The sequence below is a fragment of the Urtica dioica genome, chromosome 2 (assembly GCF_054948205.1).
Source record: "Urtica dioica subsp. dioica isolate 48M chromosome 2, U.dioica_male_clone48M_v1_H2, whole genome shotgun sequence".
Classification (NCBI taxonomy): domain Eukaryota; kingdom Viridiplantae; phylum Streptophyta; class Magnoliopsida; order Rosales; family Urticaceae; genus Urtica; species Urtica dioica.
Genome location: NC_142757.1, coordinates 50,480,906 through 50,494,244, shown reverse-complemented (window position 1 = coordinate 50,494,244; position 13,339 = coordinate 50,480,906).

Sequence of the window (13,339 nt, the reverse complement as noted above, 5' to 3'; positions counted from 1 at the left end):
ACTATTTTTGGGTGTTCTCGGTATAAGGTATGTTGTTGTTTGTGATGAGGGAATGTGTATACATTTTTCTTCTCAATTCGTGAATTGGTCTTTGGAGTGGATTAATTTCGCATAAAGGGAAATTCAACTGCTGTGCGCTTTTAGAGTGGATTGTTCCCCATATGTGTAAGAGATCGGTTCAAGTTATACATGGATTACTCAGGAAAATAAATAAATATGAGCAAGAACTTGGTCATGAAAATAAATTTGATATTGTTGATGGATTTTAGAGTGAAGGCGAATCAATGGTCAATTGCGACAAAATCGAAGCTGATGTCAAGAAAATGAAAGTTATGTTAATAATTATAGTTGTACTTTTTTATGTAATTATGATAGTAAGTTAATATTGTAATGAATAGGATGAATATGAGTTGTACTACTTTGAATTGTATGGTTGTTTATGTTAAATGAATCAGAATTGGCAATTAGCATCTGTGGCAATTGGAACAAGGATACACAAAATATAAGTGAAAGATTAAAAAAAAAAATACAAAGTGAAAGGTTTTTCTTTCATCATCATGAACCTTTCTTGCAGGATACTAATTTGTGGCTGATCAGGATTCATTGTCTTGGAACTCTTGCAAGTAATTCTTTGACAACCAAGCATGTTGCAAACTTGTTTTTATTTGTCCTAGCACACATGTGAACACCTTGTTACGTCTTGATCATCCATGTTGTTGACTTTTCAACCATTGATGCAAAACATACTCACTAACACGTAGGGTCCCTACACTTTGCACGTACCCTATTAGGGTCATGCTTTTTGAAGTACACTTCTATCTCAGCCCTAATTGAATACTCTTTAATTGCTTCCTTAAATACCTTACCATTAGGAAACACTAAACCGAGCTTTAATTCTTGTTTCTGCATGTCACACTCGACTTTGAATTCTGGGAAATTTGGAAATTTCTTCTTGATAAAGTCACGTGGCGTCTTATGTCCGTCATCATCACTTGATGAAACGTCACGCTCCCCAAACTTATCTTAATACTCACTATCTTCAGCTTCATCAATGTCTTTGGCTTTCCCTTTATTCTTCAATACATCATGGCCAATGTCTACAGCTCGCCAACAACATCATCTTCACTCTGCTCATACCCATTGCGCTCCACGTTCTTCATTAGCATCATTGACCATCTCGCTGACTTCCTCATTGACCTGCTCAGTGAATTGTTCATTATCTGTTCTTCACATTGGATTGCTGGAACAGATTCCTTTTCTACAGGTTCCGAGTGCTCGCAATACAAGTCAATTTCTCTTGTTATTTCCATTAATTCAACAAGTGAAGTAATCAGATCCTCATCTATATCAACGAACTGCATTTATTTCCCTTATTGCAGGTAAGAAATAGAATGCTTCAGTAGCATACCCTAAGTCCTTAACCATCCCATGTATTACAACTATTGACATCTTATCCACGTCACAATAGTCAACTATTGACATCTTACAACTATTACAGCTATTTAAGACATATTTTTTTTCGTGGAATAGTATAGAAGCGACAAGTTCTAAATGATAAATGTCGCTTCTACAAAATTTCGTCGCTTCTAAAAGCTGTTTTTGTAGTAAACAGAGTTGATGAAGGATCTGCAAGACAACATTTTCCAAATTCAATACAAAGATTCCTAGAATAATTTAAGACCCATATCCTTATTATAATACTAGAGCACCACCAACAAACAAGACCTTAATTCAATAACACATTAACTACAAACCGGGACCACCACCAACAGACAAAACCCTAAACTCGGGACCACAACAATAGGAGACAAAACCCAGACAAAATCTAGACAAAATCCTAACTTTGGGACCATCACAAGAGATTATTAATGCAAAATCGAGAAAGCAATAACTAGGGGATCACCATTATATATAAATATTCACCATAATCGATTTTGAACTTCTCGTTCTCTTCTGACTGCACACTCTGTTCCTTTTTATTCGTCAGCATTTTACGATTCATCTTAGCCTTCGCCTTCGATTTATGGATTGGGATTTTCTTCTACGCCGAAGATTTCATCTTCTCCTTACGAATTGATTTTAGTGGTTTTTTTTGTTCAAACTGATAAAATGAAATCGAAAAACTCGGTTTTAATATCCTTTCATTAATATTTATTGTTATTATTAATATTTTTAATTATTATGTAAAATTACTTTATTACCCATGACTTATTCTCCAAGTGATAAATTCCGTCAATAAAAGTTGACAAAATGAGTAGTTTGTTACAAAGTAGGATTTCAGGTCATGTGGTGCATGATTTTAGATTTGAGGGGTGAAATGTTACACGATGTGGACTTCGGGGGGCAATAGTAATTCAAGAGACTTTAAATTTGTGGCTGACCGTTTGTGAATAGTTTTGTGACTTCATTGGCTTTGAAGGTTGAAGTTATATATGGACTTTATGGAGAACTTATAAGCTTGGATAAATGCTGAATGATTTTGTAACCATGGTGGTTACATGTTGAATATGTGAAACGTTCTTACAAGGTTGTAACCTATGCCATTCGTATGAAATAATGGTATTGATGTGCATTTAGTCTAAATGGTTATAAAAGTTCATACTTTTCCCTATAGAAGGTTGAACTTTTTTTCTTATTCAAGTAGAAAAAGTGAGAAAGAGAGTCGAGCATAGAGTTGAAAGACCAAGATGCTATTTTTTAAACAAATCAAAACGTGCGCCAAAATGAAATTTGTATGTTTTAATTGGCTTAGTTGGTTATATGTATATATATATATATATATATATATATATATATTTATATTAATGAGTTATATTATCATATATATTTGCCTAGAATGTCCATACCTAATGTACATATATATATACACGCGTTTAACAAACTAATGTAAAATAGTGATTGATATATCTACAAAAATAAAATAAAAAAAAGTATTTATGGTATTTTTTAATATGCCCTCCTTAATACGCCCCGCATAGGGTATATATTTTAGATACTGATTGACTGGATCCTAAAGTGCATACACAATGGATTTGTCCTAATGTCATGTGTAAGCAATGGTGGAGCCAAAAAAAGTTAATCAAGGGAGGCTAATTTGAAAAAAAATCAACTGAACAGGGGTAAATTCGAAAAAAAAATATCTCAGAGGGAGCTTCTTCATAAAATTTTAAGGGTAAACTAGCAACGTGGCCATTTTGAAACATGGTTTTTGGAATCTAGCCAACGTTTGGTAAATTTTGCAATCTAGCCATTTACTGAAATTTACGGATATAAAATACCTAATTTACCATTTTTCTTATACTTACTTGATCAAAGCACTAGCTCACGTTTGACCGGTTTGAATTGTATACAGCCAATTAATTTCATATTTTTTTGCAATATAATTGGATATTTAGCTATTTTAATAGGAGATTCGGTGAAGTAATTAAAAGAGAAAATTTAATGCAATAAATGCACAAAAAATTTACCATAATTAACAAAAATTAACAAATCAACGGAGATTAACAAAAATTTACAAACATTTACACTATATTTGCTTACACAGCTATAATTTCAGCAATTTAATTTCAGCTTTTTGAATTCATAATAGGAGATTCGGTGATGTAATTAAAAGGGAAATGAAATATTTACTTGATTGAATAAGTCAAACAAGATAATGAATACACGTAATTATGATAAAATCCCGTTCAAAATTAGAAAATAAATTTGGAAAACAAAAATACCGTATTAAATGCGTATTAAAGTAAAGGAAATAAATCGGCTCTACCTGCACATATGTAAATTTACCATAATTAACAGAAATTAACAAAACAACGGAGATTAAAAAAAATTTACGAACATTTACACTGTATTTGCTTACACGGCTATAATGTTCATTAAAGAAATAAACGCTCAATAACCAACTTTGCCAAATATAGAATTTTTTTTTAAAATTCGAAATATAAACCGAATATAACAAATTCAGCTACAAAACCAAGTTTCAAAATGTGGGCTAGTATTTTTGAAACCAAACCAAGGCTAATATAGTAAATACCATCTTACATAAATATGACACGTCATCAAATTTGGCTAGATTCGAAAATTAAACGAAACGTTGGCTAGATTACAATTGCAACGTTTGATGTGGCTTAGATCGACTAATTTTTCAAATTTTAAGGTAAATATTTGAAAAAAAATTTAGAAATGGACTAAAAATGTAAAAAAAAAAAAATTAAAAGGGCTCATGTGACTCCCCTAGGAATCATGTAAATCCATGCCCGTGTGTGTGTGTGTGTTTGTGTTTGTGTTTTTTTTTTTTTTTTTTTTTTTCATATTATGTGTTATTCTAAATATGAATTGTGCCTGTGTGTAATTATTATTTTTTTTCTTCATATTTTGTGTTATCCTAAATATGAATTGTCGAACACGGTGACTATTTTTCCTGATAATTTATTATTCCAAAATATCACTATTTTCCAATTATATAAATTTTGTTTTGTATTTTTTTTAAACAATTTTGTTTTGTATTTGTATTAATCTAAGAGGTAACCCGTGAACCATTATATTGTCATGAAGTCTCACATCACATATGGGATGTTTTTTATTTTTAGCTAGACAAATGCCAATATACAAGTTGAATGGGGAAACTATCATCATACAGAATATATTACGTCTCCACCTGCATTAGAAAACGAGGACATACGTTAAGCTTAAATTATAGTGGGTAAGTCATACTCTCTCCCAAAAAATCAAAACTTCTACTTTCAATTTTTAGTATCGTCACCTTCTCTAAAAAAAAACGGAAGCTCTGAAAGCCTCGATCAATGGAGAACTATCGACCTAGTGGAATCTAGTTTTTTCTTTATTTTTTTCTTCATGTTTTTTTTTCTTTTGATTATTTTTCAATAATTCAAACTTATTAGATATGACTTTTGTACCGCACTATCTTTAATCAAAGTGACTTTGAATATCTCTTCAGATCTAAATCTCATATATAAGGTATGGTTTCTTTTGGCGTGGATCTAAATCGTACAAGAACCCTAAAATCATAATTTGCAACAGGCGAAGACCGAGGTTCACAGGTTACCTGTTTAGACGAGTAACCCACATATTATTTTATTGTATTTATGATTATTTTAAGTCCACTTTTCTTTTTGGTCATGTAGAATTTTTTGAATTTTCTTTGCGCTATTTGTAATCTACATCTTTACTTTTATCAATATATCTCTTTGATGCGCCATTTATAAAAAATAAAAATAAAAAGCGTGACAACATGCATTATATCTATACCATGTTTCGTTAATGATCATTTATAGCAATTAAAATATCAAACAACTCCCTTGCGTTTTTAAAAAATCTATTGAAATGATACATTTGTACCGGTGTTTTCAGATATATCACATATCTTTAGTTTTTCAATTTATTATTACATTACCCTTTTAGTTTTATTAATTGGTAAAATATATTCCAACATTTCTATTTAATATACTATTTTATTAAAATATCAAAAAATAATGTCACTTATCTATTTAATATACTATCACATATCACATATCTATTCAACATTTCTATTTAATATACTATTACAACATTTGTACCGGTGTTTTCAGATATATCACATATCTCTTTAGTTTTTCAATTTATTATTACATTACCCTTTAGTTTTATTAATTGGTAAAATATATTCCAACATTTCTATTTAATATACTATTTTATTAAAATATCAAAAAATAATGTCAACTTTAGCTAACATTTGTGGGAGCTAATTAATCAAACGTCTACGGTTCATTTACTCAAGGTCGCAGATAGTCAGGGAAGATCTTAAGATCAAGTGTTGTCTCTGACGATGAAATTAGAGGAAGAGGGAAAAAGGGACCAAACAGTTTGGAAGGTTTTCAGGGAGTGGCAGAGAAGTGTGAACTTTGTGATTAGGAGTTTGAAGGAGGGGCTTTCAATTGGAAACGAGTCACCGACCGGAGTATTAATGAGGAACATCTTGACCATTTTTCTAGCCAACACATGGATGGACTGATGTCCATGGGCCGAGATGCGCCACCAATATTTTTGGAATTCCGATCATAGGCCTCTCTTGTAGGTGACGATGAAAATGCAAAGATTCTTCTTGTGGAGGCTTGTTACTTCAAAGAGGAGGGTATATGATTTTTGGTGAGGCGTGGAGCAAGAAAATAGGCACGTGATATAGTGGAAACTTCCGAGCGCCTCTTGATAATTTCAAGCTGGGGTAAGGGGGAGTTCCGAGATTTAAGGAGGAAGGTTGCGAAACATGAGTCCTATTGGTAGCACATATTAGTGACTCGAGACCTCCCGAGAATTTGTTATTAAAAAAAAATAGTGTGGGCATCGGTGACAACAGGTGTACCAGTGCTATAATTATTGTTACCCACAATGCTAAGGTATAAAAAAAAGTGTCATGTCATTGTCACTTCAGCAATAAACCATTAGGTGCCTGGATTGCAATTGCTCTAAGCAAATTGAAAAAGGTGATATCGTGCGACCTATTTTTAGTAAATATATGTGCTATTTTCATTTGTGACTTGCTAAAAAATGATCTTGATGTGTGTTGACATACAAAAATGGTACAACAATTGTCCTGCGAGGAGCACTAGGGTCCGAGTAGGGAGCTCCGACCACACATAGGTTCCAGGTAGGATTTTCTCTATATACAGACGAATCTAGTACAAGAGAGCAGGGGTGACCGTGCTCTTGATGAGCTGCCTACGTACCCGCGTTTGCGGGATCAGGTCATGACGTAGTTCAAGAATGTGGATGAGGGTGCTTTTGGATAGGTGAGATTTCCGGCGTATACTCCTCCCTCTTTCTTTGTTGATTTGCTTCCCTTTTATAGAGTTGAGTTTGGAGATAATGGGGAGTTCAAACCCATGATCTAGAAGTTACTTTGTAACTTCCCCATTATCCTTGTGAGTGGGTGATTATCATGCATAACCGCTTGGTAGTTATTTTTATTAGAGTAACCATCGAGTACGCGTTCTCAGGTGGTTTTAAATAATGATATGACCACATTTTCTTAGTCTTCCGACGAGGGTCTGACCACATGCTCGGAGGGTCCGACCACATGGGTCCGAGCACAAGGGTCCGAGTACAAGGGTCCGAGCACGTTCTTGACCTTGCTAATTTTATGTGTAACAATGTGAAAAGAATAAAATATAATATATTTTTTAATGTAATATTTTTAATGGTGTGTTAAAACTTGAAATCTTCATCTAAGTATAACAATATATTGGTGTGCTAAAACCGAATATTTACCAAAAAAAAAAAAGTACATATAAGATGTAGTGTGTTGCAAGTAGCTAAACTATAGACCACACTGAACTGAAGTGCAAAACTGCAAATAAGGGAATTTGTGTTTTGATCGTACAATGCTAATAATGGAATTGTTTCAAACTTTCAATAAGATTATAATTACCAGAAGCCAATAGAATCACGATTGCTGTATATATTCAACTTTATGTTTATTATTATTTGATTAAATTATTTATTTTCGTCCTAATTTATCGGATACCAATACTACCATAGAGATAAGTTCAAAGTCGCCCTCAAGGTATAGAAGACAATTATCGAATTCCGAAGTGCCAATTGCGTCCAATAAATATCCACCTTTTTATGCCGTCCTCTTTCACAGACTCCTTCTAAGATTGAAATTTCTTCAAGAAAATAACAAACGTTTTGCATCATAGTCGGTCGGCTCCAATGATCGCATAAGTTAATTTGGAGTCGAGCATGAGCTATTGATGATTATTCGTTCCAAATAATTGTTGTTTTTACCAAATGCAAGTCGCATAATAATATTCTCTATTGGGGACCATCTTGATTTAGATTAGTCTCTTGTCAAAGTAGTATCAAAATATCATTGTGGTTATATGGAATTTCACTATTTACAATTTTTTTTTTTTTGGTAAAATGCTTTTTTTTTTAAACAGATTGATTCAGCTTATTTTTCAGTACTTTTATTTACCAATTGAGTAAATATTATTTAAGAAGATTATTGTACGTCCCAGGAATTCAGTATTGCTTTTTCAAATTGAGTAAGATTCCGACTAAAGCAATCTATTTAAGAAGATTTCAAATTCTACTACAATAACAAGTTCAATATAGACACTATATATACAGAAATTTCATATTATAACAAAATATTAAGAATGGACTTATTTTTTGGAGAATGCCCCTGGAGGGTATTTAAACTCTAATTTTCAAAGAAATTTTGCTATGGTTTTCGATGACTTGTGGTGTTAGATTTATTAATTTTTTTTTATATTTTTTTAAAACAATGCTTGACGATAGTTTTCGATAATTTTCGATGGTTTCCGTTGACAAGCATAGTTTAAATACTCTCGAGATTATTTTTGTAAAAAAATATGACAAAAGTCCAGTTTCAAATATTTTTCAAATAACGTCCAATTTTGATATTTTGTTAATTATGAGTTCTACAATATGAAATTTTTCTATAATCATAAAAAGTGTAACGTTAGTGTAAAAACGTTATTGACAACGCTGCGTTGACTATTTTACTAAAAACTCACTCAAGCTATTTTACTGATCAATTAAGGTCTAAATGGCTCATTTGTATAATCTATTCAATTGAGGATGGTAAACTCTTTTAAAATGGTCTTGAAAGAGATTTCTAGTGAAAGCAATGTGATTTCGAACTTAGAGAATTCTTGAGCTGCAGTCACACAGAGGCAGACGTACGTGGGACATAAAACTAGTGGGAGGTCGTCTTGTGTAAATCACATTCATATAGCTTTAACATGTTAGAAAGTTGCTCTTCACGAGAGCTAAGGCTTGCAGATGTATGTAGTATTCACCAAACCCAATTACAGTATTGTTGTTTGATTTTTTTTTTTTTTTTTTTTTTTTTGCTTCAATTATTTCGCACGTGTGATATGAATTAAAAGTATAAATTTGTAAAATAATTTTATATATAAAATAATTGATCTGCAAAAATAATTCGACTAATCTCAGTTAAGTTCGGTTAAACTTACTAAATTTTTTTATTAACCGAAATATTTAGCTTAGATTAAATAAATTTTCATCCTCAGCTAAAAAAAGGCAGAGCAATAAAAGAGAGATACACGCGAGTCCCATAAAAAATTAAAATATCGATCACTACTACAAATTAACATATTGGGTGCGGAAGGGTATTAGGTGCGACATGTCGCACCTAATAGTCGCACCTAAGCCCATATTAGGTGCGACATGTCGCACCGGATACTCATCCGGATGACTAAAAATTTCGCTAATGTTTAGTGTTATTCGGTGCGACAATGTTGCACCTAATATGAAATTGTCGCACCTAATACCTTTAGGTGCGACAAATGTCGCACTCAATGCGTGGTATTAGGTGCGACAAATGTCGCACCCAATGAGTTTTAAAATTAAAGTTGTCAGCGAAATCCCTCCGAATTTTTTTAGACCTGGGATTTCATTGTCGCACCCAATATGAATTGGGGTTTTTAAACCTGAACTTCCTTCTTTTTCACTCATTCTCGCTCACTCTCTCTCTCTCTCCGTCACCGTCTCTCTCTCTCTCTCTCACCGTCTCACACTATTATGTGCGACTTTTGACATATTTGGTGCGACATCCGTCGCACCAGATGACGATTTTTGTCCTAGTGGATACCGAAGTTTTGAATTTACTGATATATCAACTACATATTGGTATATCAATTCGTATCTTATAAAAATATACACACATACTTTCGATGTTACCGATGGTATATCGCTGTTATATTGCTTATCGACGGGTATACCGACTAATCTCTTATATATAAAAATTATAATTATAAAGATGTTGTATATTTATTTTTTAAAATGGGTATAATATACCGACATGTCTAATAAATATATATAGAGATATATGTATTTTTACGTGTATATATATATATATATATATATATATATATATATATATATATGTATATAAAGTAAAACCAACACAAAGAATCGTATACAATATGAAAATAGTACATACATGTGAACAAAGAATTTCGGTCACTTACGTATACGCGCAAAAAAAAATCGTATATACAAATGAATGCTTGAATACAATTGTGTCTGTAGTAATAATTTTAAATAGTCCACGGTCATATGGTAAAAGTGCAATTTATTTTAGTTACAATTTTTTTAAAAAATACCTATAATATATCGGTATTTAGTGGTTTATAATTTTTTTACCGAGCCTTCCCATTTGCTGGTATACTACCGTTGGTATTTTAAATCTTGCATCCTACATATAGGAATTCTCATAAATGTTATCCATGTGTTCTTATAAATTTGTGAAAAAGTAGATTTACTGTTTAGTGTGATGTTTCTACGGATGTTCTAACGGGTTAAGAAACAACTTATCAGTTTAGCAAAATAACTCAAGCAAGTAAACTGAGAGTAAAAGAACACAAGAGATGGTAACCCAGTTCGTCTAACTGTGCCTACTTCTGGAAAGATGATACTCCCAATGAAAAGAGAAACTTCACTATACGGTAGAGTAAGTACAATTTCGGATGGCCATGGATGATCACCTTCCAGGTCTCCTCAACTTCAAATTACCCTAGTAATTTCTAACTGAGGTTCCCCCTGTGTTTGAGCTCCCTTCACTTTCCACTTACACTCTCCCACTATTCAACAACGCTTATAACAATATGTGTTTACGATAACCTGAATCAACAAGACATTAAACTCTGCGACCAACTCTAACGATGGTTGTTAACCAAAACAGAGTAACACACAACACACCTAGGATGCAGAGTATCGACAATGACGATTGCAACAAGATGCCCAAATATGCAATCCTACCAAAAAGAGAAATCGAACCTTTTATATGACACATAAATGCATAGTGTCCCGGGATACGGTCCCAATGCACATGGAGAACTTGGACAATCGAAAATAACGCGGAAGCGAATAAGACAAAAATGTCTGTTAGCATAAATTCACATCACAACTCTGACGTGTAAAGCAGACACCTTATGTTCTAGAGAATGTTTCCATCATCAGAGAGAACAACATTTTTTCATAACAAAATGAACCAACACTCGTGTAGCGACAAACTCTCTTTGACTTTTTGTAGGCAAAACACAATAAGACCAATGAGCATTGAAACTCACTTAGCAAACAGAAGCGCACCTGAGGAATAATTGAAGACACACAACCACACTCTACATGTCACAGTGATTGACAAGAGAGACACAATAAGCACACAACAAACTCACAGGCAGAAGCTCAATCAAATAGCAAACAAAGGGATAACCATAGCTAGAAAAGCACTCAAGATTCTTCATCAACAAAAACTAGTAAGAGAGCATCACATAGCAATTTCACACACATAATTACCCCCTATTTGCCTAAAGAAAGAAAAATCTAGAATAACGAGATAAAATTCAAGTACCATACTATAAATAAGTCTCAGACGAAAGCGCTTAAAAGAGAGAAGCTAAAGAGAATTATTACATACCAAAAAAACATTGTTCAATAGGTACTAAAATGAGCAGAAGCTGATACTTTAGTTGGTGGTGGTGGGATCTTGATTTCCATCATCAGGCACAACTATTGTAGAATTTGCAGTAGGGGGAGAAGGAACCATCATCTTCAAAACATCCTCAATCTCTTTCTTCCTGTCAGATTCATTGGAGATCATTTTGTCAAGATGCTTCAGCTCGCACATCAGAATCGATGTCACATGAGATCTAAACTCATAGGACATGATGGGCACAGTAGGGGCCTAAGAGGAGGTAGAGAAAAAGTGATCGACAAACTAAATGAGGAAGGTCTGCAAATATCGGCAGCATGATGGGTCTGAAAAGCTTGTACGTGAAAGAGATATGCCATGTAACCTTGCATGAATACTTCTGCTCATCTTCTATAAGAAGACCTGGATGTTGCTTAAGCATGATCCCACACAGCAGAGAGGGATATGCCATAGGAAGCTTGATAGCTTGAGCTTCTGCATGTCTAACAACTTGATCAAACAAAAAATTTCCAAAGTCAATGGCTCCACCTGTACCAACTACGTAGATGAACTGAGCCAAAGTATTTGGAGCTTAGTTTGGAAGCAGTGTAGAGACCCTTGTCAGGCCATCCCTTTGTATCATTCCCACTAGAAATCCCATTGATCAGGTCCAACTTAGAAGAAATAAGATTCTCGAAAGAGGGAAGACTCCTTCCAAAATAGCTATTGATGACTTGAGGAAAGAACTCAATGCACCTACCCGCAAGTGCACCTTTATGTAATCAGGAGAGTTGGTATCATTCACCTTCTTAGGGAGAGTGACAATGAACTCCCTTACAAGTTGGACATTGTAAGCACTAATGTTGATCACTGTTTTCGAGAGATCCACATTCTCAATGCACTCGGCGATCTCTGTGCCTTTCAAAGCCTCTTCTGACAGCACATGTTCCGGGGCAATGTTTCTTAAAATACAAATCTCTTCCTCCAAGATGTTAGAAACAAAGTCGGCAACATTGTTAGAGACATCATGTTCCTCAGCAGCTCTGTTTCCTTCTTCTTATCAACCTTCTTCTTCTTCTTCTTCTTCTTCTTCTTCTTCTTCTTCTTCTTCTTCTACTTATCAGTCTTCTTCTTCTTTACATGCTTCTTCTCCTCAGGACTGGTGAGGGGATCAGGAGCTTTCTTAGACGCAGGAGTCCCACTGCTCATGGCAGATATGAGTTCTTCTTCAGACGCAAATCCTACAAATTTTCCAAAACTGGTTGTCTCATGGACACCCTCAGCAACTTCTTTAGAATTGTAACCACAATCATTGAGATCTCTGTGTTAGGAATATTGCCCGCTAAAGATAATAAAATAAACATGAATGATTACTGAATATAATAGGAAGTTTACTTTATTAGCATTATTGATTAGTAAGTTGTTTTCTAGTTAGAATCAATAATGCTTAGGGCTCATATGATGCTTAGGGCTCATATGACGAAAGAGTCCTTCGCTGGGGAAGCAACGATGCTTAGGGCTCCTATGCATCAAGAAATATATAACGGAATGATTGAACTTTCTCGATACGAGTTGAACTTGGAGGATTGACCTCATGAACTGACCATATCAATGGACGCTCATAACATCGAGCAAAATATAATTCTAGTAATAAGAAGAGTGTAGTCTTGACTCATCTTATGGAGTGGCGCCGAGATTGACGAATCGAAAAAAATAAGAGGAAACAGAGATTTCATCTATTTTTGTTCGGATTCGTAGGAGCTTCAGTTAATAGGTCAATAGTCCCCAAGGTGGCTCTGATAAGATGGATAGAGATGCTCAAAATAATTAAATAATTGATTACACTCACTACAACAACTTGTTGCAATTTCTTTCGCATTC